The 16,457-nt window shown below is 43.9% G+C and overlaps 1 protein-coding gene across 1 annotated transcript in view; it reads right to left on the bottom strand.

The window, feature by feature from the left end:
* TCERG1 (transcription elongation regulator 1) overlaps window positions 1-5,253 on the bottom strand; it is a 143,288-nt gene extending 138,035 nt beyond the window's left edge. The window contains exon 1 of the mRNA XM_089909458.1: window positions 4,898-5,253. The gene's annotated coding sequence lies outside the window, so the exon portion shown is untranslated. The remainder of the gene's footprint in view (window positions 1-4,897) is intronic.
* Between the last annotated feature and the right edge of the window lie 11,204 nt (window positions 5,254-16,457).

The raw sequence follows: 16,457 nt of genomic DNA, 5'->3' as shown, positions 1-16,457 counted from the left end.
GGTACTTGCAACCCTGCAGTTACTTTCCATCATGTGTGGATCACAATTTGCAAGTCTCTATGTTATCTGTGTACTGCCTATCTCTTCCTATGCTCTAATTAAAATGCAGGCTCATTGAGAGCAGGCATCTCACCTGTCTGCCCAGAGTCTAGTTGAGTGACTGCACGGCACATAGTGGAGACTCAATGAATGTTAGTTACTATTACCATCATTCTCAGTTTCCAGATAAGAACAGAAAGGCTAAGCCATGGAGACCTGCCCACGGTCACATAACTAGTAAGTGGCATGGCTGGCATTCATACCCACGTCTTTCAGACTGCAAAGCCTGTGCTCTTTCCACTCTCTCCACTTTCAAGTTGCCATGAGGTCAAATTCAGGTTAATGGTTGGTTAAACTAGAAACTGGCAAGGTGTCTCCTGAGGTACTGTTCTCTCTACTGCATCCTCTTCCCTTTTCCAGCTACCGTACAATTTGGCAGTGGCCAAGATCTGGGGCTACCTTTCTTAACAGGTGCTTCTGACTGAGTCATCAATCTCCCAAAGAATGTCTTCCTCCACTTTCCGGGGCCCTGAAGCTGGAAAAACCAGCTGCCCCAGAGCGAGCCACCCACCCTCCACACTGGGCTCAGGACAGGTTTCTGTAGGGTACAGAGGCACAGAAGTTTCAGTGGCTCTGCTCCAAGCTGGGTCTCTCAGGGGTTCTAAGGAAAACTAGCCTCCCTCAAAACAATGATGACAATTAAGAAAAAAAAAAGGGGGGGAGAGGGGTCATTCCTTGGTCAAATATGTTTGAGAAATGCTCTATTCTAGCTTCCTGTCCTAGAGATTCACATTCATCTCAACTTACAAAAGACTCCAAAGAGTTCTGCAGTTAAAACAAACAGAAACAACAACAAACCTGTTTGAAAATTTCCCAAACTTATTTTACTTTCTGACGCGATACTTTTTATAGTGAAACAATACTTTATGAATTATCAGTGGTATGTAAGACCACAGCTTGATAAAAATCCATATAGTTCATTGTTTCCCAAATTTCAGTCATTTGTATGACCTTTATGATATTTGCCTTATGTATATACCACCCATATACTATTTATTAAATACATTTACTAAAAATGTTTACTAACATTTTTCTTTAACTTACTCCTTTTTTAAACTTGGTCTCAGCCAGGCAACAGTATCCATGAAATCATGGTTTGGTGTGTGTGTGTGTGTGTGTGTGTGTGTGTCTGTCTCTCTGTCTAGAGGGTGGGTGTAGCTACAAATACAGACATGTTTTTCTGTCTTAATTAACCACATGTCACTTGCAAAGGAAGACATAACACACTTCAGGATATATTGGTCTGTTCTGCAATGCCCAGTTCAGTAGCCACAGGTAGCTTCTAAATTTAAATTAAATTAAATTTTAAAATTCAGTCCTTCAGTTGAATTAGCCACATTTCAGGTACTCAGTAACCACATGTGGCTAGTGGCTACCATATTGGACAGCGCAGATACAGAACATTTCCATAATTGCAGAAAGTTTTATTGGACAGCATTGAACCTTTCTAGAATCTTTTAAAACTACTCAGTCATTGTTGCCTTGTTCACAATTCCCACCCACCCCCAACTTTGTATAACTCTTCCAGCAAACTCTGAGAAGTATAACTATAATGGTCAAAACCAACACTCTCTCTTCATCTTATCTCCTCACCAGAGTCCTCCCCTCTTTCCCCCAACACTCTACCTCTGTTTCACACACACTCTCCAGTGCCACCAATTTCCACCCTTTGGTCTATATTGAAGGACCCAGGGCTCCCCTCAGGGATCCAAGGACCAGTCTAGAACCTTCTCTTGGATAACACTGACATGGGAGCTTCCTCATTCTGGGCAACAGGATCCCAATATGCAAAAGAAGATTGGAGTAGATCAGATTTCACAAACTGGTGGTCTGTGAGCTAAATCTGGCCTGCACATGTGTTCAGTTTGACCTACCTGATTTTTTTTTTTTTTTTTTTTTACCTTTACTTTAAGGAAGGAGAGATAAGTAGATATCACACTTTAGAAGCATTACAGCTTCTCTTGGCAAATCCGATTTGTTCACCTCACATTGGGCTCATTTCCCCACAGGGCAGTCACCGGCTGGTGCTGAGTAACTTCTACCCCCTTTAGGTCAGGCCCCTGCCCTTCAGTTCACCACAGTCTGCACCATTCTGCCACCTTGTGTGTGGCTCATTGTTCTCATCTCCATGACCTTCTGGCATTTGAATCTGTTCATCTGAAAGGATCATTTCAAAGGTTTCATCAGTTACTTTCCACCTATGATTTCAACATGTAGGTGCTCTGTCCCCAGGGATAGTGCAGTGGTTCTTTGGACCTAGGACTATATGGTGTGACGAATAGGAATGAATTAGTTTTCAAGGAATGCCCAGTCCCTGTTGGAAACTTCATCTATTAGCAGCATTGAAAAGTTTGGGGCTGGTCTAATATTCTCCCGAGTTTGAGTATCTTCAAACCTACGCCATCTTCTTCCCAATGTAACATAGTCTTGGCCTCTAGAGAAATGATACTTAGATTTTGAGGTCACAGATCACTTTGAGAATTTGATAAAAGCTATAGACTTAGTGAGGGTGGAAATATACACATAATTTTCATACAGTTTCAGGGGGTACAAATAAAATCCATCACTGACTCTTCCAGGAGTCCTGAGACATTAGTTCAGAATCTCAGTTCTGGAGATTTCCAGTTAAAGTAGGAGATTGGACACAGGCATCAGCTCCATTCTCTCCTAAAACCTAACCTAAAATGATGAGTAAAGGACATTTAACGCATACACCAATTACAATGATGAAGAGAATGAGAAAGGAGACAATTGCAAAAAAATAAATAAATAAAAGGACACTGGAAAGTAAATAGATAAGAGGTAATTGATTTGAGAGACTTAAAAAAGCTGAATCCTAAGTCAGCACTGGGGAGAGCTGATAAGCAAACTGAAATGCGGAGCAGATTCCCTAAAAGACTTTGGAAGGGATAGTAGCACACATCTCTGGAGTTAAGACAAAGCTGCAATGGGTGGCTCGGTTGAGAGTTTGTTTAAGAAGCAATCAGACCCTCAGATTACCTCACCCACTTGGCACAAGCAGGCAACTGCCTCACCCAAACCTGGCAGAATACTGGTAACTCATTCACAAGAAAAAAATGTTTTTTAAAAGTCATTGTATTTGAGACACCAACCACAGTTAAGGGTGGGAAACCATATTGAAAACAGAGGAATTACGTGAAATTTTACATTCTAAATGTTGAAAACCCCATTCCTTTCCCTCACTCAGCACCTTGGACATCAGCTACCAGACATATACCCTCCAAACAGGAAATTGAGAGAATCAGCCAGTCCAAAAAAGAAAAAAAAACAAAAACAAAAAACCCCTGCCATGAGGCAACTCCAAGATCCCAGGGAAACAGCCCAGCCAGGTCACTCTAGACAGAAAACCAAAGTAAACAAGGCCAGCTGAGGTGTGCAGAGCTTCCAATCAACGTTTTACCCAATTAAATAAACAATACCTAATACAAGGCACAGAGACAGAACAGTGCTTTAAGTTTTTCGAAAATAAAAGCACTTTGGAGGAAATAGACTCTGAGGGAAGAAGAAATTAAAGAGAAACTATTATCAATATTAGAGACATAACTGAATAGCACTCAGAGCTATAGCTAAAAAGATAGCATCCATGAAACAAGAAAAATATTTTTTCCTCAATTTAAAGAACAAAAGATCTATTAGATTTATTTATTTATTTTTATTTATTTATTTTTGTGGTATGCGGGCCTCTCACTGTTGTGGCCTCTCCCGTTGCGGAGCACAGGCTCCGGATGCGCAGGCTCGGCAGCCATGGCTCATGGGACCAGCCACTCCACAGCATGTGGGATCTTCCCAGACCAGGGCACGAATCCATGTCCCCTGCATCGGCAGGCGGACTCTCAACCACTGCACCACCAGGGAAGCCCTAGATTTATTTTTTAATGATAGGAGAAATTTAAAACTCAGTAGAAGGTTTGAAATATAAAATGTAAGAAAACATCACACAAAAGAACAAAAAGACAAAGAGAAAAACAGTAGAGAAATGATAAATAAATCAAGAAATCAATACAGGTGGCCCAATATCAAAACAATAGGCATTCAGAAATATGAAAATATAAAGAAAAAAACCCAGAAAACTTCAAAGAAATAATGCAAGAAAACTTCCTGTAATAAAAATTGTGAATGTCAAGATTGAAAATTGCTCAGCAGGGACTTCCCTGGTGGCACAGTGGTTAAGAATCTGCCTGCCAATGTAGGGGACACAGGTTTGAGTCCTGGTCCGGGAAGATCCCACATGCCGCAGAGGAACTAAGCCCGTGCGCCACAATTACTGAGCCTGTGCGCCACAACTACTGAGCCTGCAAGCCACAGCTACTGAAGCCTGTGCGCCTAGAGCCCATGCTCCGCGACAAGAGAAGCCACCACAGTGAGAAGCCCACACACCGCAACGAAGAGCAGCCTCCGCTCAACCAGCTAAAGAAAACCCGCGTACAGTAATGAAGACCCAACGCAGCCATAAATAAATAAATTTATAAAAATAAAATAAAATAAAGATAGTGATGTAAATAGCAAAAGAACCAGATGGAAGCATTTAAAGCTGTAAGACAGCTCTTTATCAAACCAAGTCTTGCTGAACTATTTGAATCTTGGAACTATGGACACATATAACTTTTATTTTAAAAAGAAATTAAAAAGAAAAGAAATCTTGCTCTGACTCTTGGGAAAAACATAAGCATCACCTAGTTCCTAACTAATCTCAATCCTAGAACACAACCTTTGACCCTATTGGCATCAAACCTCTCATCCTTCAGAAGAGAAGCAGCTCTTCTTACACTCTCCTCACCTTAGGAAACCGTTTAAACTGGGTTTAAACTCTGAAGAGTCCAGCTGCATACAGGTCAGCAGTTAGTTTGTTCTGGAGAAGAGGCATCCATCTCAACACGGCGTGTACAAAGAGGAGGGCCATGTAAAAGCTGGATTCATGCAACTGGTGGCCCACGGGAGACACAGGGAGGGGCGCCATCAGTGTCATGATCTGGTGTGGTTGTCAGGAACACACACGTTCCTCTCCACTTGACTATTACTTCCACTTGTCATTTTTTTCAAAAAAATCACAGTCAGGTTCCACAACTTGTTACCAACTGCTGTGATGCAAAATCACCAGGCTTTGGAGGTTATTTTCTCTCTTCTTTTCAGCTCCATGACTTTTCTCCCTGAAGAGGAGGGCAGGGGTGGGGGGAGAGGAGAGCAGTATTAACAGATTACATAGTATGCTAACAGAGACATTCCGAAACTTTAGGACTGGTTCTCAAACACTGCAGACAGGTAAAGGTCAGGTTAACTTGGTCAACACCTAACGAAGATATTGGCCCTGAATCCCAGGAATGAGATATCCTAGACCCCAATTTGAGTGTAAGCACCACGGCGGAGAGGTCTGAGTCCCGAGTTTTTGGCTGAATCCCCAGCATCCTGAGCAAGGCCTGTCACAGAGTAAATAACATAAATATTTGTTGAACTAACTCATTATATTTCTAGACCTCAGCTGTTTATTTTTTTTATTGAAGTATAGTTGATTTACAATGTTGTGTTAAATACTGTTGTATGGCAAAGTGATTCAGTTATACATATATATATATACATTCTCTTTTTTCATATTCTTTTCCATTATGGTTTATCATAGGATATTGAATATAGTTCTCTGTGCTCTACAGTAGGGCCTTGTTGTTTATCCATCCTACATATAATAGCTTACAGCTGCTAACCCCAAACTCCCACTCCATCCCTCCCCCAGCCCCCCTCCCCCTTGGCAACCACCAGTCTGTTCTGTATTAGACCTCAACTATTTCTGACAAAACCAGACATCTCCACGGAAACCAGAAGAGACCCCATTTTTCTTCAATTCTTTGGTCAACTTGAGCTAGACATAGCACAGTGTTCATAATCATTTTTATAATTGTATTTATTTTATGTTGGGTCAAATGAAGATCTTTAGAAGCTTGAAACCCTGAATGCTTTATGTTACCCATTCTACTGTATGAAATTTAAAACACTATCTCATAAAACACATGGGAGGAAGTCCAGCACCCTTTTGAACTCGACAACAAGGATGATTTTCTACTTTTTTTAATTTTAATTAATTATTTATTTATTTTTGGCCACGTGGCTTGTGGGATCTTAGTTCCCTGACCAGAGGTTGAACCCACACCCCTCCCCCACCGCCAGCAGTGAAAGCTTGGAGTCCTAACCATTGGACTGCTGGGGAATTCCCAGGATGCTTTTTAAAATACCAAATACTGAAGTCTTCCAAAACATCCTTTGTTATTTTGGGGTGTCTTTCCTTTGCAAGTACCCAAAGTCCATGTTTAGACTGCCTTTTGGTAACTGAGCCCTGGCTCAGAGCGTTCTACATACTCTGTTGCCTCTGGAGCCTTCAAGGGTCCAGATGAAAAAGTTAAACAGTAACCAGTCCTTGCAAGCACGTTGACACTGTGATCAGGGAAAGGGAGACAGGGAGAGAAAGAACTGAAGGAACAAAAGAAAAGAAGCTTTTTTTTTTTTAAGGGGGAAAAGATGGGAGAGGACACAAAGCCATGCCGGTAGGCAAAAGGCAGGCAGGGCCCCCAGTCTGGTCCCTACTCTACAAAACCATTTTAAAATAACAGCTCCTCAGTGACACTCCCATTCTCCCCTGAAGTCTCTAGTGACTTCCTCTGCCCACACTCAGGCAGCCAAATGTTGTTAGGTTCTTCTAATACACCAAGTCGATAAAGGACCAGAGCCTAACGTTTTTATTTTTGTTAGTTTGAAGTATATATCTTGGCATTCCAAAAGGCAAATGCAAAGAACAAATATTTTTAAGTAATATTTACTTCCCATGCTCCTTTAAGGGAGTTGTACGTTCTTTTATGAGATAGTTCCTTTATATTTTTCACTGGAGGTGAAATGGACAACCATGTAGAGCAGCACTGACTCTCAGGTTGGAATGAGATGTCACCTCATTCAACCACACGTCTGATACTGAAATCCACCCCCAGTGTCACTCACTAAAATCTCTGTTCGGATCCTCCAACCCAAGGACTCACAGTAGAGCCCACTCCTTGGACCACGGTGACTACCAAAGTCGTCTTTTTTCTATGAAACTGAAATTTTTCCTCTCTGTGACTTTCATTTTCTATTTAGTGTACCCCTTGTGGCCCTGTAGAACAAGACTCTTTCACATAAGAGTCCTACAGATTTTACCTTAAAAACTTAAGTCCATCATCTTCTACAAGAGCAAGCATGGAACAGTGCAAAGAGGTCAGCTCTAGAGGCAGACAATCCTGGGCTTAACTCCTAAATTCTATCACTTATTAGTTGTATGGCCATGGAAATTTATAAAATATGGATTAAACTAGGCGTGTAAAACATTTTAGAAGGGGCAGCACCTTGAGTATAGGAATATTCCATATCTTAAAATTTCATCCTTGCCTTCCTTCACCTTTGCGGGGAAGGGGTGTGGTCAGGAGGAAAATAAGTAAGAATTGCTCATTCATAGACTTAATGTCAAATATTTGTTAAATACCTATTATTCTAAAGTGATCAGTAGAGAGGTTGCTTTTTTTTATTTAACATCTTCATTGTATTGGAGTATAATTGCTTTACAACGGTGTGTTAGTTTCTGCTGCATAACGAAGTGAAGCAGCTATGTGCATACGCATATCACCAAATCCCCTCCTTCTTGCATCTCCCTCCCACCCTCCTTATCCCACCCCTCTAGGTGCTGGCAAAGCACCGAGCTGATCTCCTTGTGCTATGCAGCTGCTTCCCACTAGCTGTCTATTTTACATATATCCATGCCACTCTCTCACTTCGTCCCAGCTTACACTTCCCCCTCCCTGTGTGCTCAAGTCCATTCTCTATGTCTGCATCTTTATTCCTGTCTTGCCCCTAGGTTCTTCAGAACCATTTTTTTTTAGAGATGTTGCTTTTTTTTACTGTTATATACTAAATATATTTTATACCATATATTTACTAAATTTCTTTTAGGTCTCATTTTTTGCCCTACAATAAAAAGGTTGCATTAGAATTTACTTTCAAACTAGGCTACATATCAGTGTGCAGAGTATGGCTGAAGCCAAAAGTTCTGGGTGTTGCAACAATTTACTCCATGGTAAGTAAGTTACCATAGCAATGGTGGACAGGGCAAAACAGTCACAGACATGTTGTGGATGGAATGCAAAGTTTACACCACATTTAATGAAATCAGAATTGAAAGAAATTTTGTGTTTCAGGCTATATACCCAAACTCCAGTGTGAGGGCACTTCGGTGAGGAAAAAAAAAAAAGTATAAGAAACATCTTCCTAAATCTGGGCAAATAAACAGAGACATGCAGAGACATGGTGAAAAATATAGATTCCTGGGTCCCTAGAATGACAACATCATATTCTCCAGCCAGTGAATCTCTTAAGAATTCATCTTGGCTCACATTCTAGGATTCCATGCTTCTGACAGTCACAATATAAAGCACTTGAGTAAATATTATCAAAACTCTTTTTTGTGATGGAAAAACCCCTACTGTGACAGTCAAGAAATACAAACCTTCCCCTCATGACCTAATAGCATTAGTAGAAGCATAGAGTCATACTACACACAACCAAAAGCAACAGTAAAGAGCTGTGAGTGAAAAACTCAAGACGTCAAAGCTACAGAACAGAGGAATTAGGGGAAGGTGGTCAAAAGGTTCAAACTTGCAGTTATAAGATAAATAAGTCCTGGGATGTAATGTACAACATGATGACTATAGTTAACAATACTGTACTGTATATTTGAAAGTTGCCAAGACAGTAGATGTTAAAAGCTCTTACCACAAGGAAAAAATATTGGAACTATGTAACGTAACAGCTGTTAACTAATCTTACTATGGTAATCATTTTGCAATATATACAAATATCAAATCATTATGTTGTACACCTTAAACTTATACAATGTTATAGGCCAATTATATCTCAGTAAAACGGGGGAGGGGGGAAACTATAAAATAGACAGGAGAAATTCTGGTAAGTTGGAAATGGAAGACTTGAAGTTGACATGACATTCTTATCATTTCACTTGAGCAATGTGACCAGTAACGCAGACCCTCAAGGGCTGAGTGAGCTCACAGCTGCAAACACTAACCCAAGTCAGAAGGTAGAAAAACTGAAGATCTGAGAGCAGACAACAGGAGCCCTGGTCAGCATTGTCTTATGTGTGGATTCCAGCCAGAGCTGGGACAGGCTTGGGTGCCCTGCGCAGCCCACAACTGCCCTCTGCTCCCCACTGGGCTGAGTCTCCCCAGGCCTGCTGATGACCTGGCTTGGCTGAGCCAGAACTATGTAGTCTAACAAAATGTTTTAATTTCATCCTGCCTCCTACTCCCACCCTGCCTTTAAATTTTAAACTTACAAATTGTTGTTGTTTTTATTTTTCCATTGGGTGTTGTGTTTCTGCCACGTGGTTTTAGAAGCCTCAGTGCTTAGGAACCCAGGAACTAGGAACTAACCTTTCTTCCAGCACCACTTTGTACAACTATCCTTTTGAAAACAAAATAGAAAAATAAAATAAACCAAAACAAATACCAAATGTAAGACATGCCAATGTCGTTACGTATAAACTCACATGAAGTTACAGCTGACAGCTTCAGTAGTCATGTGGTCCAACCCTCTCATTTTACTGATAAGAAAAGAGGGGGCCAGAGCAGGGAAGCTCCCAGCTCAAAAATCTCAATTCTAGGTGTTGGAAGACTGGTAAAAAAACACCTAGATTTTGACCCCTAATGTAGTGCTTTTTTCACTCCACCGCATTACCTCTTGGGAGACTGACTATTGATCTGAAAAATAATTTTGCCAAAGCCATTTGGAGTCTTTATCAACAATTGGCTTATAGTCTAATTAACACTTTATTTTTGCCTTCAGTAAAGTTCTTCCCAGTTTCCTAAACTGGTTTCAGTGTCTACAGGTATTTGACTGTAAATTCAGATAGTGACATAAAGAAAGGACTTTAGATCACCTAGTCCAAGGGGTATTAACCGTGGACCAAAAACTCCTGGGTTGAACCCAGGGAATCCATGATTGAACTCCAACAAGTTAGCAAAACTTTTGAGTGCACAGATGTGCATTTTTCTGGGTTAGAAAAAACAGTTTTCCTCAGATTCTCAAGGAAGTCCAAAAACCCTCACCAAAACTGAACTACTACCTAGGTCAATTTCCTCAAGTTAGAGTTGGGGAAACTGAGAAATGAATAGAGTTACCAAGGTCACGTAGAACAGAGTAAGGCCTGGAATTCAGAACTTTTTGTGTACCTTCCAAGAACCATGTGGCCTGTGCTCTGTAGGCTGACCAGAGATGATTCCAATTCTCCCAGTTAACTCTCTTCCAGTACAAGCTTTTTACTAACAAGAGGAATTCACTGAGAGAATATGCAGGGCTCAATACAAATCCATCCTGCCCTGGGAACAATGGTTCCCTGTACCTCTCCAAGCAGCCAGTCAGGATCAGCACTTTGAACCTCTGTGAGAGGTAGAATTTATTTCCCAAAGCACTTGGCTTCCTCACGTGTGGGAGCTCAGCTGGAGTTTCTGTAGTCCGATGCTCAATCCCTAACCTTAGGTGGATTATTAAATCATTTCATCCATGTCTTCCCCAGATAGGCTGCTTTAAATTCTATTTGGAAGGCTAGAACTCAAATCAACCTATAAACACTCTCTTTATCTTTGTGAGTAGGCAGTTTTTATATATTTGTGGTGTCCACATCTCCAAATTAATTTTTGGTCACACACACACACACACACACACACACAAAGAATCAGAATTTTCAACTGCCCATGCAGTTCATGCTTTTTAGTTATTGATTTTATACAAAACTTCTTAGCATACTGGTATGGGGAGATTATTCAAGATTATTATATCTCTAGTTCTCTGATATCACAGCAAGAAGTTAATGCACAATGACTAAGAAAGACAAATCAAGAAATGGCAGCCAATAAACTATCTCTGAAGTAGACACAAGAAATTGTTATTTGCCTTCAACAAAGGGAACTGGGTAAGTTGGGTCAAGGGTGAGAGAAAGACTTTTCACTGTAAATCTTCTAATTCTTTTGAATTTGAATCATGTATTATTTAATCAAAATCTTAACATTTCTTAAAATTCTTAATAATATTCAAATAAATCTTGAATTCTTAAAATATCTTTATTGGAGTATAATAGCTTTACAATGGTGTTAGGTTCTGCTTTATAACAAAGTGAATCAACTATACATATACATATAGCCCCGTATCTCCTCCCTCTTGCGTCTCCCTCCCTCCCACCCTCCCTATCCCACCCCTCTAGGTGGTCACAAAGCACCGAGCTGATCTCCCTGTGCTATGCGGCTGCTCCCCACTAGCTATCTATTTTACGTTTGGTAGTGTATATATGTCCATGCCACTCTCTCACTTCGTCCCAACTTACCCTAACCCTTCCCTGTGTCCTCAAGTCCATTCTCTACGTCTGCGTCTTTGTTCCTGTCCTGCTCCTAGGTTCTGCTGAAACTTTTTTTTTTAAGATTCCATATATACGTGTTAGCATACGTAAACCTTGAATTTTAAATAGTGCTAAATATATATTATTTAGATATAATTAACTTCCAAAAGAAACAGCTAAAAGTGGCTAAGGAGAGCGTTGGTCATTTTGCCCTTCTGTATTCAATTTTTTAACCATGTGCATAAATTACTTTGACAAAATGTAAAACTAATTAGAAAAGAAAGAAAATCACCTCAACCAACTCGTTTTATATGTAAAGAAACTCAGGCCACTGGGGTGGGAGAGACTAGTTTCCCAAGGTGGCAGAGCTGGGATACCACTCAGGTGGCTGTGTCTCAGGCCAGAGCTTTCCTTAACATGGTGTGGCTGGTGTCCAAATGCCTTCTTCTTATTGTTATTATTAATATTATTAGATTAAGACATTTTAAGAATATTTAAATAAAATTGACCTCTCCTCATTCTGATCCTCTGTGCTAATAACTGTACCCTTTTTTATTCATTCAATTACAAGCAAATTGACAGGAGACATTTATATGAGGCAGCTTAAACCCCAGCTAATGGAGTGCCTAATGACTAATTGATCAGATCCCAACCCAGAGAGCAACTCTGAGTGGCCTAAAGGAATTTATGCAATTAGTTTAGGTTTTGTAGAAATTGAGTGCATATGAAAGTAAGCTTTTTATGGTCTTGATTTATGAGGGCTGGACGTTAACTATATCTGCCAAGAGGTGAGCTGCTTAGCAAAGCCCCAAGCATTGGGGGGCACTATCACGGCGGGGATGTTGGGTCTTGGAGCTGGGCTGATGGGGGGCAGGGAGTTTGTCAATAGAGGAAAGAGGTATTGGCCTTAGGAGTGGGATTCGGGCAGAGAGCTCTTGAAATTATGGTGGTTCCTCCTCCCTATGTAATTCAAAGTAAAATCAATATGAAATCCTAACTATGTATAAAGAAGTCCAATGAAATTCGGATTGTCCCAGGATGAACACTTGGATTTTTGTGGGTGTGAAATTCTAAAACTGAAAAACTCAAAAGAGAGAGAATGCTATTTCGGTACCAGTTTGCCTCCCGTGCCGGACTGGGCCGGACTGGGTTGAGGGACGGAGCAGAGAACTGACGTTTTACGGAGACAGGTACTCCGCGCGGTGAGGACCGGAGGCAAGGCCGGGGGTGGGGGGATGGGGGGAGGAGGGGAGGACTCCCGCGAGCAGCCTGGGACCGGCGCCCACTCCTCTCTCCGAAACGCCCCGCCCAAAGTCCAGGGGGCTCCAGGCCCGGAACGCGGCAGAAGTCTCCTCCACGGAGGCGCGGGGCGGAGCCGGGCGACCCCTGACCCCTTGGGGGAGCCCAGGGAGCCGGGCCGGTGCGGAAGCGCCGTCGCGGGGCGGAGGGAAACCTGACCTGATCAGAAAAGAGCGATCAAAGGGGAGACTAATTTGTCCGCCGGGGTCCTCGCTGGCTCCGTCTAGCCCGCCGGGCGGGTTACCGCGGGGGATCCTGCCGCTTAGCGGAAGAGAAGAAAGAAGGGAAAAGGGCTCTGTGCTCGCCCCGGGGACGCGGCCTGCCTCGCTCCTGCACTTTGGGGCCAGACTTTCGCGCCTGATAAGTCCGAGGGAAGCTGAGAGCGGGTGTGTGGGAGATAAGTAAACAGACACAGAAAGGAACAGAGACGTGAGAGGCGCAGAACCGCGAGGGGGAGACCCGCAGAGATGGAGCCCCCGCCAAGAACCCGGCGAGGAGAGCAGGCCTCGTCGGCTTCCGCCACCTCCTCTGCGCCCCTGGCGTCTCCAGCCAAATCCGACACGCCTGCTTCGCCCCCACCCTTGGCGGCCCCCCTCCCCTGCCCCTCGCCAGGGTCGAGTCTCACTTGGGGACAGGTGAGGCGAATCAGCAGGTTTCTGCCAGATCTCTCCACCAAACAGCTAAACAGTTGAACTAAACAAGTTCACGACTTGCCCTGGGCAAGTTACATAAACACTCTGTGCCTCCAAGTTCTCATCTGTAAACTGGGCTTATAAATGGTACCTACTCGGGCTTCCCCGGTGGCGCAGTGGTTGGGAGTCCGCCTGCCGATGCAGGGGACGCGGGTTCATGCCCCGGTCCGGGGGGATCCCCTACGCCGCGGAGTGGCTGGGCCCGTGAGCCATGGCCGCTGAGCCTGCGCGTCCGGAGCCTGTGCTCCGCAACGCGAGAGGTTGCAACAGTGAGAGGCCCGCGTACCGCAAAAAAAAAAAAAAAAGGTACCTACTCAACGGTGTTAAGGATTAATAAGCCAATGCATATAAAGTGCTTGGAACAAAACCTGACATACAGGAAGCTCTCAATACGTGTCAGAGATCATTATTACTCATTTATCTAACAAATATTTGTGGAGCGCTCACTCTGTGTGCTGTCCTACACTCGATTCAAGGAGACCGGGGAACTGGGCCGACATGGTTCTTGCTCGCCCCAAGCGCTTTTACTGCTCAATAAACAAACGGGGTGCTATCAAGGAGTAATAAGGACTAAGAAAGAAATTCAACGGCGTAGTTTGATAGCGTGACAGGGTAAAAGAACAATTTAAGGTAGAAGGAGTGTGCCCGCCCTTCTCTGGGCCTCAGTCTCTCCTTCAGTGAAAAGAGATGCTTCTTCGCTCTGCGTCTTGGCTGACGCATTCTAACCCCGGGGGCCAATAGTGGGTGCAGGGCGGGGAGAACAGCCAGGGGCCTCATCCTCAGCGCCTCCTCTGCCCTCTGGAGCCCCGCCCCTCCAGGGGAAGCGCCGCGCTGAGTCTCGAAATGTCACTGACAGTTGATGTTTGCCAGGATTCTACAGAGGAGGAAGGCTTGAGTCCAGAGAACTGTCAGAGGGTCAAGCCTCTTAGTAGGAACTACATAATCGCTCCATGGGCTCCTGGGAAGCGAATTCCTCGTTCCTTCCGTCACTGGGATGAACAGAATGCAAAGAAGTTTCTTTTATGCTTTCTAGCTTGCCCCTGACAGAGGCATCTCTCACTACTCTCATTTTGTACATGAACAGATGATGGTTTACAAAGGAAAAATGTTGATCCCACCTGACTCCAAATCCTGAAATTTGCCACTGCAACATAATCTCTCATTTTTCTGAGTATAAGTAATATTTTAAAGAGAGTATCCATTAATGCCTACTATGTGTCAGGCCCTGGCTTCTGTGATTTCATTTACTCATCAAAGCAATCCTGAAAGACAGTCTTTTTTTTTTTCCAGTTTCACAGATAAAGGCACCGAGGCTCAGAGTGGTAAAGTCACTTAGTCAACTAAGAGATGGAGTAGGTATTCCACCCTAGGTCTGTCCACTCCAGAGCTGGAGCGGTTTACATCTCAGCAGGAAAGTAAAACAACCCAGGGTCATAGTAGGGCCAAGAGAGGGTCAGGCACACTCAGCAGGCCAGAGGTCACACCCTGATCCTTGAGATTCCTCTTCAAGTTTCTAAGGGCTCATGTCAAAGAGTACCCCATCTCTACCCATGATCACCACAGAGTGAGGCAAGGCCTCTTCTAATTTAAATAGGAAGGAAACTCGCTGTCTTTAAATGGAAGCTTGATATGCAGACCCTTGGCCCTGGCCCTGCTCCTGACTTGTTTATTCTTGACGGCCTCTGTCTTTCCCTATAGTCCCCAAAATCCAGAGAGGATTGGGCTAGAGGGGTCCTTCCATTTTACAAAACAAAACCTCATTCATTCATTCAACAGATACGTATTGTCTGCCACTCTGAGCCAGACCCTGAGCTGGCATTAAGCATGAAACAGACAAAACTCACACTACCAGAGGCACACAGACAGAGGAAGCTCCTGGCCAGAGATCACACAGCCTGGACCCAGGAGCCCAGGGTTCCTTCCTCCACATTCTGCCTCTCAAGGCTTCAGCCGTGCTGGCTTGTGTATGCCTGCCTCATTCCAGGTCAGGCCCTGGTTCCAGCCAGGTAGGGGCCTAGAAGCCTTACTCTGGTCCACAGATGACTCTCAAAGTCCCATCATGAGAGGCCAAGTGCAGCTTTCCATAAAAGCAGCCCAGAACATTGGCCTCACCTTACCTTGGCACAGTCTAAAGAAACCCCCAGCTGGGCCTTAGGCAGTGAATGCTGCAAGTTTATGAGACTTGGTAAAAGAAAATCTGCTCCAGAGTGCTTTTCAATTACTCTTCAGAGTAATTTTTGTGCGGTTGTACAGCCATCAGCAGAGGCTTAGAGAGGTAATGTGACTTGCCCAAGGTCACACGATTAGGAAATGACCCGCCAGGATGCAAATCAGGCCTGCGTGAATCCCAGACCGTCTGGTACCCAGATCCCGACCCCCGCCACACAAACACACATACACACACCCCTTGAGAAGTCTGTGCCTCCACTGGACGAGTGGCAGAGGCGACTGAACAATTTCAGAGAAACCACAGCTCCCGACGCTTCCTGAGAGAGCCCAAGGAGAGAGGCAGCGGCGCCTGCCCGGCGCGCTCAGGGGGCGGGAGAGGATGGGGCGCTTCGTGGACCCGGCCACAGCTCCCGCCGGCAGGTAGAAACTGGTCAAAGTACTCGTACACGCGGACGGTCCCGGGCGTCTGAAGCGGATGACGCCGAAACGCGCGGCTCCAACTCACAACCCTGCCGGGCCACTACTGACGCAGACCTTGCATTCAGGCGACTCATCTCGCCCTCTCCAAAAATAGTCTCCCAAACTTTTGAGGTTATTAATAAAACAAACAAATGAATAAGCAAATATATAACAGCGGGGAACTTTCCGAAAAGGAGATGGAGGCGGATATCGGGTTCTTCCCCGGGCCAAAAAAGCCGAAGGCCCTTACCTGCAGGAAACCTCCCAGCCCGCAAAGGCGCGTCTGTCTGGAGCACTTCGCTTCGGCG

This window comes from Delphinapterus leucas, chromosome 3 (genome assembly GCF_059928025.1).
Source record: "Delphinapterus leucas isolate spDelLeu-1000000601 "Yukka" chromosome 3, BTC_Dleu_Yukka2, whole genome shotgun sequence".
NCBI classification, from domain to species: domain Eukaryota; kingdom Metazoa; phylum Chordata; class Mammalia; order Artiodactyla; family Monodontidae; genus Delphinapterus; species Delphinapterus leucas.
Note: the sequence above shows the minus strand (reverse complement) of the source record. Positions and strands in the feature narration are given on the sequence as shown.